The sequence below is a fragment of the Podarcis raffonei genome, chromosome 2 (assembly GCF_027172205.1).
Source record: "Podarcis raffonei isolate rPodRaf1 chromosome 2, rPodRaf1.pri, whole genome shotgun sequence".
NCBI lineage: Eukaryota > Metazoa > Chordata > Lepidosauria > Squamata > Lacertidae > Podarcis > Podarcis raffonei.
Genome location: NC_070603.1, coordinates 84,734,682 through 84,751,485, shown reverse-complemented (window position 1 = coordinate 84,751,485; position 16,804 = coordinate 84,734,682). Strand labels below are relative to the sequence as shown.

The 16,804-nt window shown below is 46.3% G+C and overlaps 2 long non-coding RNA genes across 2 annotated transcripts; one reads left to right on the top strand and one right to left on the bottom strand.

Moving 5' to 3' along the window:
• Nucleotides 1–311: 311 nt before the first annotated feature.
• On the bottom strand, nucleotides 312–4,401 carry LOC128408347 (uncharacterized). Its single transcript, XR_008329044.1, has 2 exons — nucleotides 4,158–4,401; nucleotides 312–3,794 (listed from the first exon to the last, which is right to left on the bottom strand). It is a non-coding gene; the product is annotated as an uncharacterized LOC128408347 (long non-coding RNA).
• A 305-nt stretch (nucleotides 4,402–4,706) lies between these two features.
• On the top strand, nucleotides 4,707–15,478 carry LOC128408346 (uncharacterized). The gene is made up of 3 exons (XR_008329043.1): nucleotides 4,707–4,796; nucleotides 10,321–10,601; nucleotides 15,298–15,478. It is a non-coding gene; the product is annotated as an uncharacterized LOC128408346 (long non-coding RNA).
• Nucleotides 15,479–16,804: the final 1,326 nt, after the last annotated feature.

Genomic DNA, 16,804 nt, shown 5'->3' with positions numbered 1-16,804 from the left:
CCCTCTTGCTGTTCTGGCTTCTGGGATAGCTGTGCAGCCTGCATTCGCTTTGAGGCCTCTTGTGCTCCAAAGAGGCAAACATATCACAGTCTGTTTGGACCATAAAAGCCTAGCCTGGTGTAGACTGCAGCAATCCACTCTGGATAGGGCCAGCCCTACCATTAGACAAAGTGAGGCAGCTGCCTGAAACAGCCAGTGCTTATGGTGGCAAATGGCAGCAAAGTGATAAGGTTTGTGAGTGTGCCACTGCTACCCTATAAAGGGAGTCTGGAAATATGCTGGCCCTCTTTAGCCAAATAAAGACAGCAGCATCATGGAAGGAGATCATATTTATTGCAGGCTGCAACAATAATAAATGATCCAGAGGATTTCTCCAAATTTTGGACCCCAAATACAAAATTCAAGACACTTTCATAACATTTACATGCGTGATCACCTTGTGTGCGATCCTTTTCAGTAATATGATTGGATAACAGAATGCATGGATAGCTTGTGGACCCCTAAAACAAATTTCATTGGTCAGAACAGCCTGCCCAAAATTACCATGACAACAGGTATCTTTAAGCAAAGTTCATACAAAATGTTGCTTTTCTACTATCTGCTGCATGAAGACTTGTCTGGGTCAGGAGAATTTACTGTTTCTCTTCTTTGAAGATCTCCCAGTATTTCTTCTGTTCAAGGTTAGCTTGCTCTTCTCTGCTTTGGAAGCTGATAAGAGAGGCCCACAATGGGTGCTATGCCCGCAAAATATAGAAATGCACCTTATTCACAGGTAAGGGGTGCAGGGAGAAGTAGCAAACAGTTAGAGCTTCAAGGCAGCACTGAATTCCTTACAAAATAAACAGGCAGGAGAGAGATTATTATATTTCCAACACATTACCAATACAGGGCAATGGCACAGATACCTTGTGGTTGTGGCTGCGGTAACATGTTTATGCAGACTCAGCACTTAGCAGGCTGAGGTCACATATTCTGTGACAGAGGGTATGAACCTAGGTGTGTGTCCTGGGCCATGACATCCACCTGGGTCCCGGGTCATGACATCCACTTATCACCACTGCACAACATACCCTTGCTTCTCCAACAACTTGCTTCTCACATTGGGTGACTAGATGCTCCTGAGAAGCTAACAAGCAGGAGACGAGGGCAATGACCCTTTCCATTTGCTGGTATTCAGAGGTGTTCTGCCTCTGATCCTGGATGTTACATTTGTTAGGAAAGTCCCTTAAATAAAGTCCAATGTCACTTTACTAATGAATCTGAAGTGGGGGAGAGAATAAAACCTAGCCTATAATTTGAGGAGAAATAAAAAGAGAGATTTTGTCTTTCTTAGTTCAGGCCTTGTACATAGCAAAAGGATGTTTAACCAAACATTCAGAGATAAAACTCCATCAGAACTAGACAGCCAATCAGGATATGTGCTGCCTCAGTGAATATCATGCTAATCAGCTTCATTGCTAAGCAGTCCTTCCCTCTCTTTGTTAGCTGACTTTAACACTAACACGATTAACACTTAAATTACAAATGGAATGATTCCCACTGCTCAGCTTCCGACACAAGATAGACATCATGACTAGCTGAAAAAGCACAGTGTATGCATAAATTCATTTGGCATTTCACCTGGTTAACATAGGTAGAAAATAAAAATGGTAAGACAGACCTCTTTGATAGGAAAAGAAAAAATAGATGCTATAGCACTGTTTGCCAAAATCACTAGCGAATTTATACCCCAGAGCCTCGCAAAAGCTTCAGGTTGGGCCCCAGGCTATGAATGTTTGGGCTGTTCTCTGCCATTGTACAAATCCTTCAGAACCTCTGCCAGCCAGTGTATGAAGGAGACAAGCCAGCACTTGGCATGGGCTTGGAAGGATACATCACAAATACACACTGTGATTGTTGAGGCAGAGCCTCGTTCCAAAGAGATGTCAGCTGTGATGGCAGTCTCCTTCACACACTGCACTGGGCAGCATTGGATTCTGACATCACGGGCAATAAGAATATATGGTAAGACGTGCCCTGCTAAATTGGGTCTGCTTAGCTGCCCAGCATGCTTTTTCCAGCTTTGGCCAGCCAGATGCATCCGAGATGCATTCACAGAAGGTGAGAGTGCTCTTGTGCCCAAGTGCTCCTGCTTGCAGGCTTCCCATAGGTATCTGATTGGTCACTGTGAGAACATTGGTCTCATCCATTAAGGCTTTTCTTATGTTTTCAAAGGCAGCAGCTTTGCCTTGTTCTCCAGTATCTGGAATTCATGGAGGTGGCACTTAGCTCTCATACAGGACAGATGTACTTCATGCCTTTGTTTGACCTCATTTTAATGCCATTTAATCTAGTAGCTCTCATGACACCCGGAAATCCCAGAAGCTCATCAGGCATTAGGTGAGGAAGCATTTTTTTTTCTGTCTCAAACCTACTGCCAATCAATTCCACTGGGCAAAATTATGGAATCATTACAGTGTTTTTGGACCTGCATCATCTGGGATGTTGAGAGGAGATGCGTATATAGGAAAACCGGAAGCCTCCTTAAATTGAGCATTAGTTCATCTAGCTCAGTCTTGTCTACACTGAATGACAGTGGCCCTTCAGGGTTTCAGAGAGGGGAGATTCTCAGCCCTATCTTGGGGGTGCCAGGGAGTGAACCTGGACCCTCCTGCATGCAAAGCAGCTACTATTCCACTGAATTACACGGAATAGAAACCTGGAACTCTAGCAGCAGAAAAGCCTAGCATGGACTCACCCATGCCTTTGTTAAAAATCTTCCTTTGTCTTTATGATCAAGAGCACAACAGTAACTTGAAACCAGAATAAGAATTGGAGCAGCATTTGTGAGACTGGTATGTACACCATTTTGCTGCATTTATTGCTCCATACTCATATTTTTGCACAGGAGCGATGATGTGCATCAGTTTCTTTGATAGTTGCACTCTTACACCATATGACAGATGCTCTGTGACAGATGTTGCCAACAGAATAAAATGAAAGGTGTGGTTGAAATCAGAGGCCAGGCCAGCCAGAAATGAGGGGGTACCATCTCTGCCTCAGGCAGCAAAATGTCCTGAGCACATACCAATGCTAAAACGAAACAAAAAACTGATGAGGTGCAAGCCTTCTGTCACTATGCCACTACTTCCTTCATATAGGCCATCACTGCACAGCAACTGCACAACTTACAATTCCCCCAAAATCAGACACCCCTCCTGAGGGAGAATTTTGATTCAGTTCACACTTAAAAGTGAACCAACCTAAGTACTTTCTGGAAGAAATACACAAACTGACATGGTGTTATTCTTTGAAACTGTTCTTCTCAGAATTTTGCAGTGTAGTCCTCCAGCCATGTCATGTGTACAAAAAATGCATAGATCAGTGAAAATAGAATATAAAATGCATTATATTAGGGGAGACTGCTTTGCAAAAAAGTAATAATACATATATTAGGTAAAACTGCAGATAAAAAGGTGCGAATTGCAAGAGAATTGCACTAAAATGCTGAGGAATTTCTTTAAAAGAAAAAAAGTGGAAATGAGGAGAAGTAAGAGTGGGAACATGTGAAACTGATAGAACCCAAGACTGACAATCACCCACCCCAACTTGGGGGGTTTCTTGGGTACGATGCATGGGCACGCCCTACGTTAAATCTCTCTGTGCCGAAGCATGCCAGTCCTTTTAAATTCCTCTTCTGATCTCCCTCCTGGCGGAGGCTGCATGATGTCACCCTTGCTCAACAGGGGCTCAGCTCCCATCCTGCCTGCTGGAGCCTCCTGAAAAGAAGCGGGAGGTTGAGATTCCACAAGGGACTGAAAGTGGGAGGGAGGAGGAGGAGAGAGAGAGAGAGAGAGAGAGAGAGAGGCAATTGCTGGGGACTGGCCAGAGCAGGTTGCCATTTAGAGCTCTCCTACATCTGGACCAGGCTTTCCCCGTCTTCCTGCTGAGAGGAAGATGCAAAGTGAGCGACCACCCACATGGCCGAGCAGAGCCAGCCTCATCCCCAAGGAATCCAATGTATATTAACAAAGAGAGCCAGAGAGCTGTCTCCTGCTACACACACACACACACACACACACACACACACACAGACAGCCCTCCCTGCCTCTCCTCCTTTGCCCTGCTCCCCTCCTCCACTGCTACCTCGAAGGAGGAGCAGGCCAAGGCGTGCTCACTGTTTTGTTTCCAGCTGCTCTTTGGGGTGAGGGTGGGAGGCGTCTGCAGCAACAAAGATGAAGGAAAAAGGAGAGGCGCAGTTAGAAAGAAAAGGCTCCAGTTAGACATCGCCAAGGCCAGGTTGCCTGGGCACTCGCAGCATAGCAAGCAGTGCCTTTGTCTGTTTCTGACCAGGCTAAAAATGCCAAGAGTAGCACAAGGGAGCAGGAGGCAGGCAAACAAGGTTGTATGTATGTGGACCTATGGCTCTGCACTGGTCATAGGCAGGTGCAACAGCAATTATGCTGGGTCTCAAGATGCCTCCTGTGGCAGCACATAGAAGACCTACCTAGCAGGCCAGCAGCTCCCTTTTTAGGCACCAGCCCTCAGCCACTGGACTCACCATCTTAAGAGTGAAAATGCTTTGACAACTCAGGGTTTATGATGTCATTCTGTCCCTGAGACAGCCTAGGTTCACACAATGAATTATATATTTGTGTGCCATTACAGAGGTAGATCAGGAGATGTTCCATCACTAGATCTATGCAAACAATGCAGTTGACCTGACTGGCAAATCCCGGGGGCCAAAAGCGTGTCTGGACTTTTGAGTTTGAAGGATCAAGGGCCAATTCTCACAACCAAACTAATGTCCTAAGAAGGTGGGCTGAGTGTGTATTTGTTCAGAATTTAGCCCGGGGATAGCCAACCTGCTATGCCGCAGAGGCTGATGGACTCCAACTCCTATCATCCCTGATCATGCTGGCTGGGGCTGATGGGAGCTGGAGTTCAACGACAACTGGAAGGCACCACATTGACTCCTTCTGATTTAGCCCCTGATGGTGTGGTAATGCAGTTGCTTCATTACCTACTCGCCGTATGTGTGAGCCTGCATGTACAGCAAGTCTGCAAAAAATGAACCGAGGGATTGCACAGGAAATGCGGGTTGTATTTTGAGCCAGGTGAACACTGAAGTAACCCCACAATGGCTTCAGGATGTTCAAGGGTCCTCTCAACCCACCTTCTCAGCCCTCTGAATGGATCCTCTGAACCATGACAGACCTTGGCTTCTCAAATTCCAACAGCGCCTGGAGCGGTGCCAAAATTTGGTGCCCCCATCTCTCACACCCCATTCTAAATTGCAGTTGCGGCGCTCCCTGTGTTTGATTCTGACACTGGCTGCACTCCCCCCAAAACTGCCTCTGCTCGGAAATGGACTCTGGGGACTGATCCTCTGCCAAAGAGTCTTTGACAGAAGAGGGGGGGAAACGAGCTGCTTTGACTACCCGTGCTCACGCCAGTCTGGAAAAGTGGAGAAACCGCAATGCACCACCTCTGACTAACATTGTGCCCTGGGAGGGCTACGTGATGTACCAGACAGGGGCGGCTCAGCCTCACCAGGTGGGGTCAGATCTGCAGTAGGAGGCAGGCAGGCAGGCAGGCAGGCAACTCTGCAGCTCAGTGGCTGGAGGGCAGGAGCAGCTGGGCTCCTCAACCGCAGCGGATCCCACTTGGCCCAGATCGAAATATGACTAATGCAGCATTTATCAGACCGTAACAAGGAAGCTTCATGCCTCTTCAGAAAGGCAGCTTAATTGCCAGCCCCTTGAGGGCATGTTGGCACACTTTGAATTAGAAGGACTGCAGACAAACCCTGTCTCTCAAGGCGGGCATACTCCACAGAGCTGTGTCATAGGCAGCCAAAGGGGCCAAGACTCTGCCTCCAAGGCCAGGCAAGTGGTGCAGATAGGCAACTCTAGGCTCTGGACTGAATGATCTTAGAGGATAGTGTGTGTCACTCCACTTCATTCAACATGTGGTGAACCAGCCCTATTCCCTGTGCTGAGTGGGACCCCCGACTCCTGCCCTGATGGTACCATGCAGCATAGGCAGTGCACGACATCCCAAATCTCCTGTCCTAAGTTATGGCTGCCTCTTGGATTTCGGCAGCCCAGGATGTGATGCAAGGCCTCCTAAAGTAAACTGCTTGAGAGGCAGTCAGTGGGTTAATAAAATATGGGATCAAATATCTATGGCATATTCCTTTTAAAAATTATTTGAAAATGTAACATATTTGGAAGGAATGGCTGACATGGGGGTGCCTTTTGCAATTGACATGATATGTGCATGTTGTGTTCTCAGAAACAGATTCCAAGGACAAAATGTGCTTTGGGAAGCGGCCCTGAGTGGCCGGTACAGGATGGAATGGGATCTGTGGCACTGCCCTGAAATGCTTCGAAGAGGAAGATGCATGTTGACGATGCAGCCTTCTAATCTAAAATAAACGGCTTGGGAGTGGCTGATGAGGCTGGGAGAGTATGCTGCACAAAATTTGCTCCCTTGCTCTGAATCCCCACCCCACCCCGGCCTGACTCTCTCATTTCAGAAGGATTCCCATGTGGGGCATCAGCCAGTGTCCATCTACCCTCACTGTACTGTCACCTTTCCACAGGAAAAGCAGCAGAGAGTGGGGCTAGCAATAAAACTGGTCAGAGGTACAGAAAAAGATATTATCTCTGAATCGCTCTGAAATTGACTGCATCCAGCTTCTTTGATCTTTTCCCAGACTGAATCCCTGAAGGGTTCACTCAGGTTTGGGTGGGCTGTGGTTAAGCATCCGCAATGCACGACTCAACAGCCTCCTCGGTTCTGAGTCACAGCACCCTGGTCTCATCCAGCAGCTGGCCCACAGAGCTGACATAGCAAAGTTCTGAGAGCCAAGTCCACATCTTTGTAGTGGCTCATTCTTTGCGATCCATCACTCAGCTTCCTTGCTCTAGGAAACTTTGTCTGGAACAAAGAGCTTAAGTGCATGTTGAAACTTTTGCAAGGCATGAGCTCAAGGAGTGCTGCATCTTCAGTGTAATCAACGGCTTTCCGATTCAGCACCTTTTGCAAAGGTCAAGGCATAAGCATGTGCAAAGGAAAGGAAAACAGCTGGTTCACAAACCACAATGAAAGAATTAAAGATATGCAAGACTGATGAGAGCTGGCTCTTCCATTAGACAAGAGGGAGACAGCTGCCTCAGGGGACCGAAGCTGGAGGGCAGGTAGCAGTGTCCAGGTGTCCAGAGGACTAAATTGTGTGTACCATTCGGTCAACCTGCTGCCCTCAAGTGCAGTGATGGATACAAAAGAGGTTTAAAGACACTTTTAAGGCACATCTTTAAAAATGTAGTATAAACACAGACAACGGGGAAACACTGGCTTGCGAGTGCTCCAGTTGGAAAACAGCCTTTACCAAAGGTGTCGTGGACTTCAAAGAAGCACAAACTCAGGACAAAAGGGAGAAATAAGCTAAGAGGAAGGTATTCTTGGCAAATCCTCATTGTGATCAACTCCCGCCCAGAAACCTATGTCCCCACTGTGGAAGGATGTGCGGATCCAGAATTAGCCTCCACAGTCACCTACAGACTCACAATTAAGACCGTATTCACGGAAGACAATCTTACTCGGCTACGAGTGACTGCCAAAGAACTGCTCACATCCACACCTTATATTTAAAGCAGGCTGCCTCCCCCAAAGAACCCTGCAAATAGTAGTGTACCCCTCCCAGAGTTACAATTCCCAGCTCCCTTAACAGAAACTACCATTCCCCGGGTTCTTTGGGAAGGCCATGCACTTTAAATATATGGTGTGGATGTGGCCACTGTCTCATCACCAGTGTTGAAGTAAGGTTCAGCAGCCAGTTGCTCCAGCTTCACCTCTGGCAGCAAAATGTCCCATGCAGGCCCCCCGCGGGAGCTGGCATTATTTCCCCAACTCCCATTGTAGTGACTGAATGTGGGTGATGGAACTCCATTGTGTTTTGCTAGTAACTTATACCCATTATCGTGCCCCAGATTCAACCCGCTCTGACCACCAAACGCAAGGACTCTGGCCTTATCAGAAGGCTGAGAATAATATGAAAATCCAGTGGAACAGTTGCATTAGAGGACGCTTGTTGTGCAGCAGGAAGTATCGGAGCTACAGCAACCAGCCACGAGAGCCATGCTGACTTCCAGCTCCTTCTCTTCCACAACCCATTTCGCTAGCAGCACTTGTAGTCTGCTAAGGAACTTCAGCTTAGTGTGGTGTTGAATTCCACCCATCATTGCTAGATGGGATCCAATGGTCAATCTATTCCCAGGCATCCCATTGACAAAAACCTTCTTCAGTCAACACCCCGGATGGATTAGCCTGCATTATCACCATCAGCAAGCAGAGAGGACAAGCGAGCCTCATGCATTGTGCCAGAGCTGTCTATTAAAGGTAAGTCATACATCTTGTAAAGCAAATCCAGATGGCGGCAACAAAGAGGATCGTGCCAAGTGCTGCAGGGGAAGGAAACAAACAAGAGGCAGGCTTACCAACCCGTTGAACTTGTGCACGTTTGCTTTCTGACCATCAGGGTGACATCCCCCATCGAGCTATTGCTCCATTCTCCTTTTCAACCTCAAAGATGCCCACAATCCAGAGTTCTCTCTCTCTCTCTCTCTCTCTCTCTCTCTCTCTCTCTCTCTCTCTCTCCCTGGCGCCAAAGAAGACCCTGTCCTCAGGCAGACCGGTAGCTAAAGCAGGCCAAACTGGATGTTGCACTTGGCCAGCTGTATATACAAAAAAAATGAGTATCATAAGTGCATTTAATGGAGAAAGCAGCTAGGCTGCATGAGCCAAGAAGGGGGGTTTCTCCCTTTGCAGCACACAAATCTAGCTGAGGGGGTTGGTGGGTTAAAGAGACCTTGGCAAAAGTTCTGCAGGGATCTCTTTGAACAGAGGGGATGGGGGAGGGACCCTGCATCTGGCTGCCGACAGCTTCAGACTTCTCTGCCTTTGAAAAGTTACGAACAGCAGGTCAGCTCATATTTATGCTGCGCAAGCCAAATCGTCCTCCCACTGCCTCCAGGAACACTTAGCCATATGGTTATGCTAAAAACCCAGCCACAGCTAAAATCAAACAGAATAGGACTGCCCAGAGTGGAGACTGTTATGTACTGAGTTGAATAGGATCCAAAAGGCAGCAGTCTGATTGGTCCTAGAACAATAGGATCCAAAAGGCAGCAGTCTGATTGGTCCTAGAACAATAGGATTCAGAATGCAGCAGTCTGATTGGTCCTAGAACAATGCAGCAGTAGGATTGGTTGGCAGGAACCACCCAATCATGCTCCAGATAGAAGTGAATCCACAACCTGATTGGCTGACAGTAGAATTCCGGAATTAGCCAATCATGTGCAGCCCATTGTGTAAATAATGTATATAAAGCAGATACTTTGAGGGGACATTCATTCATTCCTCCTCACCACTATGAGCTGAATAAAGAGCATGAAATCACTTCGCGACTCTGAGTATATTTCACTGAGACACTCTCTCACATACACACTCCTGGATGGGCTGCTTCATGCTCTGCCTTCCCCTGTATCCTGCTTCTCTAGCAGAGAGTCCGTCCATCCATTGAGCAGGGGTGGAGAGCCTGCTGTGGTCCTCCAGCTGTTGCTGGACTCCAACTCCCATCAGCCTCGGGCTTCATGGTGAATGGTCAGGGATGAGGGGAGCTGTAGTCCTGCAACATCTGGAAGGTCATAAGTTCCTTTTCTTCTCTGGAGTCTCCAGCAGACCCTTCCCAGGTTCACAACAGGCAATCTGAGAAGCAAGTGGGTTGGGGCAGCCAGTCACACATTTTTCCTGGGCAGAGTAGAAATCCCATGACTGGTTTGGAATCCACTGTAAAGACAAGAGAATTCACCAGGTCTGTGTGCATACACTCCTGTTTTGTGCAGTAACATGGGGTTATTTTATGGATGGATTGGATCAGGAGTGATACTTCCTATCTCTGTTGCCATAGGATTATGGGATAGAAGTTGGTGGCAAGGAGACACAGGCAGGCTGCATGCCATGATGTACAGGCTGGGACAGGTTAGGAGTTTCTCAAGTCTACCAAGGTTTCCCTATAGCTTAACATTAAAAGTTCTAAGATCACCTTTTACCCAGGGAAACAGAGGAACCTGCCTTATACCAAGTCAGCCCCTAGGTCTATCTAGCTCAGAACTGTTGACACCAAATGGCAGCAGCTCTCCAAGGTTTCAGATGAAGGTCTCTCCTTTGGTGTGCAAACCATGCACTCAGCCACAGCCCTTCCAGGTTTGAAGCAATGGCTGTTGGTTTGTGCAACAATGTTAGCGTTATATTTTTATTTTTGTGTGTTCTCAGACTTTGGAAACCATGTTCTTCCGCCCACCCTCCAAAAGAACACCCACTGTAGGAATGCACGTGGGTCCTCTTGAAAGTTGGAGATGTTTTAACCAGGGAAGTGCACCTTCAATCACATTGATGTGCCGTCTACTGGCAGGCTTTTGAACTGGTGAAGTGAGCATTGATTTATCTGCAGCTCCACGCTTCACTTCCAGAATGGGTGAAGATACACAATGTGTTGCGAGAGCAATGAGGAAAGAGAGTAGACAGAATGGGTGAAGCAATGAGGACTTGACGAGGTGGGAGAAAGAAGGGACAGGGGTGCCCAATCTCCCCATTGCTTTTTATATCGGTCCTGGAGGTTCTGCTGAATATGATTAGAAGGGACCGGTTGGTTAAAGGTATACAGGTCGGAGCCAAACAGTACAAATTGAGAGCATTTGCAGATGATTTAGTATTGACGTTACAGGAGCCAGAATCTAGTACTAAAAGGGTTTTAGAACTAATTCAAGAATTTGGTCAAGTGGCAGGATTCAAACTGAACAAGTCAAAAACTAAGGTTTTAGAGAAAAATTTAACACCGATTGAAAGAGAGAGGTTTCAGAATGAGACAGGTCTGACTGTGGTCAAGAAAGTGAAATACTTGGGGATTAACATGACAGCAAAAAATGGGAACTTATTTAAAGATAATTATGAAAAATGTTGGACAGAAGTGAAAAAAGACTTAGAAATTTGGTCAAATTTGAAGCTTTCCTTGTTGGGTCGAATTGCAGCTATAAAGATGAATGTATTGCTTAGAATGCTGTTTTTGTTTCAAACACTGCAAATTGTGGACAAGATGGATTGTTTCAAGAAGTGGCAGAAAGATATCTCTAGATTTGTCTGGCAGGGCAAGAAGCCCAGAATAAAATTCAAGATATTAACTGATGCAAAGGAAAGGGGTGGATTTGCCCTGCCAGACTTTTAACTTTACTATGAATCAGCAGCATTCTGCTGGTTGAAAGACTGGCTGCTTCTTGAGAACACAGACATTTTGGATCTAGAAGGTTTTAACAATGTCTTCGGGTGGCATGCATATTTGTGGTACGACAAGGTTAAAGCACATAAAGCATTTAAGAACCATATTGTCAGGAAAGCTTTGTTCAATGTTTGGATAAGATATAAGGATTTATTGGAAAATAAAACCCCAAGGTGGCTGTCATCAATGGAAGCAAAAGCCCAGAAAAAGCTCAATATGGAGGCCAAATGGCCGAAATATTGGGAAATTTTGGAACAAGAGGGAGATAGACTAAAACTGCAGAGTTTTGAGAAACTAAAAAACAAAGTGCGAGATTGGCTTCATTATTATCAGATAATGGAGGCATATAATTTGGACAAGAAAATTGGCTTCCAGGTGGAAAAATCAAAATTAGAAACAGAACTGTTAGAACCCAAAACTAAGATTTTGTCAAGGATGTATAACTTGCTGTTGAAATGGAATACTCAGGATGAAACGGTGAAATCTGCTATGATTAAATGGGCACAAGATGTTGGACATAACATTATGTTTGCTGACTGGGAACAGTTGTGGACCACAGGTATGAAATTTACGGCATGTAATGCCTTAAGAGAGAATATTATGAAAATGATATACAGGTGGTACATGACCCCAGTCAAGCTTGCAAAAATATATCATTGCCCGATAATAAATGTTGGAAATGTAAAGAAACTGAAGGTACATTCTTTCACCTTTGGTGGACGTGCCCAAGAATTAAGGCTTTCTGGGAAATGATCTATAATGAAATGAAAAAGGTATTTAAATATACCTTCCCGAAGAAACCAGAGGCCTTCCTTCTGGGCATTGTCGGCCAATTGGTGCTAAAGAAGGACAGAACTTTTTTTATGTACGCTACAACAGCAGCAAGAATACTTATTGCAAAGTATTGGAAGACACAAGATCTACCCACTTTGGAAGAATGGCAGATGAAAGTGATGGACTATATGGGATTGGCAGAAATGACTGGCAGAATCCGAGACCAGGGAGAAGAGTCGGTGGAAGAAGATTGGAAGAAATTTAAAGACTATCTTCAGAAATATTGTAAAATTAATGAATGTTAGAATGATGTTGGATAGAAATTAAGTGGTTTCCAGCTGTAATGCTTTAAGAGAATATGAAAAAAAGGGTTATAAATAGGTAAAAACATAATGGTAAGGATTTGCTGAACCAACAATTTGAAGTGGAATACAAAAAAGGGAGGTATGAGGAGGTCCGGGAAACAAGCTAAAGGAAAATAAGCAATGGAAAATTTGTCTGTTTTTAATTATTTTTATTTTGTATTTTTGTTATTTTTTCCCCTTCATTTTATTGTAATACTGTAAAAAATCTTAATAAACATCTTATAAAAAAAAAGAAAGAAGGAAAGAGCACTCTGGGAGGAAGACAGTGGGATGCATTCAAAGTGGAAGCGGGGAGAGAGATGAAGATGGACCTTTTCAATGTACTTAATTGCATAAGAAGAGCTCAATCAGGCCAAAGGTCCTTCAGGTTCAGCACCCTGTTCTCACAGTGCCTGTGTTGAACCTGCAAGATGCCATCTTGGCATTATATGACATATTAATAATATATGCTGCCTCTGTCACTGGAGGAAGAACATAGCCATCATGACTTACTGGTTAGGAGCCTGGGAATCTGGAGCTTTTCCCTGGGTCCTGCTCTGTGTGAGTCAATTGCCTTATTTGATCAAAACAACCCCTGGCTATTCATGCCTAGTGCCATGACACCAGCCTGCTTTTCAGATGCCACAACCAAGCCCTGGCATAGCCCCGTGTTTTCACTGGAAGCTAGCTGCTAAGAGGCATATTTATAGCTTTTCGGGAGCCAGCACCCATGCCCTCTGTGTCCTTAGCCCTGCTGTGGGAAAGCAGATTTAAGGAAGGCTCCAAAAATCACTAGGCCCTAAACCTGGTCCTCTCTTCCTCTTCCTCCTCCTCCTCCTCTCCCTGCACTCACGATCCTCTTTTATAGATGCTCCATCTGGGTTTGTGCTCTATAAACACAGTAAAGATCACATCTGGTGAGGGAGAGCATTCCATTTAACAGTCATCCCTGCTCTAACACCAGCAGAATGGATTCTTTGCATCTTTCTTCACTGGGTGGATTCCACTGCCTGAACTGACTTTTGTAGGATGGGAGTTGGAGGAAAAAGAAGAAGAAGAGAAGAGTTTGGATTTGATATCCCGCCTTTCACTCCCCTTCAGGAGTCTCAAAGCGGCTAACATTCTCCTTTCCCTTCTTCCCCCACAACAAACACTCTGTGAGGTGAGTGGGGCTGAGAGACTTCAAAGAAGTGTGACTGGCCCAAGGTCACCCAGCAGCTGCATGTGGAGGAGCGGAGACGCGAACCCGGCTCCCCAGATTACAAATCTACCGCTCTTAACCACTACACCACACTGGCACTCAGCCTAATAGGCAAAATAGAAATGGACAAATTGCTGGAATTGGATGGCACCCCCTTGAGAGTTCTCAAACTCCCCTATGAGGAAAGGTTGCAGCTTTTGGTACTATTTAGTTTAGAGAGGCTTACCAATCATGAAACTCACTGCATGGCTTGGGATCAGTCACTTTTTCTCAACCTACCCTGCATCACAGGGTCGTTGGATAAAGTGGGGAGGGGGAGTGTTATCTCCTTGCAGGGAAGGTGAAATATAAAATTAATGATACATGCATATATTTGAGAAGGCTGTTTTCGGAGATACATGAAGAATCAGCTTCCTTTAGGGTGTAAGCTTGTGTGCTGCTGTGGGAGAGACCCCTGTCTCCTCTCACCTCTGTTTCTTGAACAAGGAGGAGCAAGTGGGGAAGGCCATCACAGGGCTGGCTGGAGGAGGCTGCACCGAGAGATCGGTAGCTATGACTGACTGCTGCTCTAGACCCAAGCTTGCTGAAGCTATGAGAGTGGCAAGGAGAAACACTCTTGGAACATAATGTTCTACACCCCCTCCATTGAAAACTCCAGGTGTAAATATGTGTACAAGTAACCATATTTCTTAAAGAAACTAGGCTCCACTGTCCCTCAATTTTGCCAATGGAAATACAATCCTGGAACCCCCTGGAATCTTGCTACTGCTTGGCAGAGATTAGGAGTGACATGCAACCTTTGTAAACAGTCTTATAACTTTCAGAAGAACTCTCTCTCTGCTAGAGATTTCCTGCATCCTGCCCTTTTGCACATCACTGGCACATGCTCCTTTGCAGCACGACGACAGCACCCAGCCAAAATTACAGCTCCTTCACTGGCTCCACATTTTTTACACTGATTGTTTGCTTTGGAGGTCATGGGAGTCTGCCATTTCCCAGTGCCCATCAGTGAGAAGCCCAGTTGACTTGCAGCGCTGCTGCTATCACCATTTTTCACATCAGCAAGCAGCCTGTTGACTTCAGCCCTCTAATGGAAGAGCTCTCTGCCCAACAGCAGCTGAGCCTTCCCTGCAAATCCAGCCCAGTTTATTCTACAAGGGATCAGGCTTGCAACCGGAGCAGGGGGAGAGAGACACAATCTGTGCACAGCCCCTGGAGCCCAGCACCGATACGCTTGTGCTGGGACCAGGGAGCATTTCTTTGTGCAGCTGGCATGATGCAGCTTGCCCTGGGTGTTCTTCCCTTGAAGGCTGGTTCTGTTGATTTTTGCAGTGTTTTGGATGAATGCCTGCTCCAGAGAAGATGGAAAAATGAGAAATTTACCCACCCTACCCCTTACTAAGGTGAACCTCTGTCTGTCACCATGGGAACCCCTCCCATATAAAGCCCCATCCGAGATGACCTCATATCTCCTCCCAAATAGGCAACTGTGCCACCCAGCTCAGCTGTTTCAAGGGCAGCACATCTGGTTGCACAGCCAGGGGGTGGGCACTGCTTGGGGTTTTCCAGGCCTGCTGAAAAGGTCTGGCACCTGTCATTGCCAAGTATTCATTAACATCTTTCTCGTTCTGTTTCTCTCCCCCACACCCCCACCCCAGATTTTTTTTAGGATCTTTTCCCATTAATGCCCAAGTGCTGGTCGTAGCAAGGAAAAGGTCTGGGAGCGTAAGCTACAAATGCACGGTGGTTAGATCAGATCTCACAGCCATTAACTGTGAGGTCACAACTGTGCACGAGGTCATGCTGGGAAATGTTTGCATCCAATAAATGTCGCTGCCAAACCCTGCACATCTGGAGTCTACATACACAAAGGAAGCAATGACCCTGCCTGCCAGGACAGAGAAATATTTTGATATTAAGAAGCCCAGATGCTCCCTCTTCTGCCATTTGTTAATGTTGCGGATCAGAGCAGGGGGAGAATGCTAGTGGTAGTAGGTGCTTTAGTACCAACAAAAAGGGGAAAGGTTGGAAGAGAAAGAGAGCACTAGAGTGATTGGTATTGATCTATAGATACATAGCAAAAGGCCTCAAGCTTTTGATTCATCCTGAATATTAGTGTACACCAGATGCTACAAAATCATCTTCCACTTGTAACAGTCACATCCATGCCACACATTTAAAGCAGCGGATTCCTGAATCCTTGCTGAAATGGGGTTCATAGGCACCATTTCCTACATTCTTTCCCATACTTACAAGCAAAACAGATCTTTACCACTCACAAAGGCACTGTTCCCAGCACCCTTTACAGTTCCTGAGATTCTTTAGGGAAAGCAATGACTGTTAAGGTGGTGTGGCTTTAAATGTGGGTGTGGCCAAAGGGAACAGCAAGCAAAGACAGTGTGGGATTTGGTTCAGAGAAAGATACTTGCCAGATAGATGCTTATTGGCATCAGCGCCAGTTACATTTCAGGGGGGAGGACATTCAATAGCTGAGGTGCTGCTGCAGAACAGGCCCTTCCCTTGGTTCATAGAGAGTTGGATGGGAGTCTGAGGGTCATCTAGTCCAGGGTTTCCCAACCTTGGGTCTCCAGCTGTTTTTGGACTACAGCTCCCATGATCCCTAGCTAGCAGGACCAGCGGTCAGGATTGATGGGGATTGTAGTCCAAAACCAGCTGGAGACCCAAGGTTGGGAAACCTTGTCCAGCCCCCCACAATGTCACAAATATAAGTAACTACACAGGCAGCAAAGTCCACCTGTCCACCCGCACGATGCCCACAAACTTAGAGGGCGCAATTATTTCGCCAGGCACTGCCAATACACACTGAGCCACTGTGCGCATGCTAATGTGTTTCAGGTTTGTGTTGCATTCTACCCCCTGCTATGCGAGGCAGGGGCAGCTCTCCCCTGTACCAATCAAATTAAGAATACGGGCAAGTGGAGTAGATCCAATGCAGCCGGAAGGGTGCTGAGCGACAGCCCTTCTCGTTTAATCTCAGGCAGCTCTTTGTGGTGGAAGGGTTCCTTGAGGACAAGCAGTGCTTTGTAGCTATGATGAGCATCAACAGCCATTCCCAAGTGGGGAGGGGGTGGTAATTTAATTCAGGTGAGGCAATTACAGACAATTGGCTGCTATGGAGTGTCACTTGGCAAGAGATGAGAATTC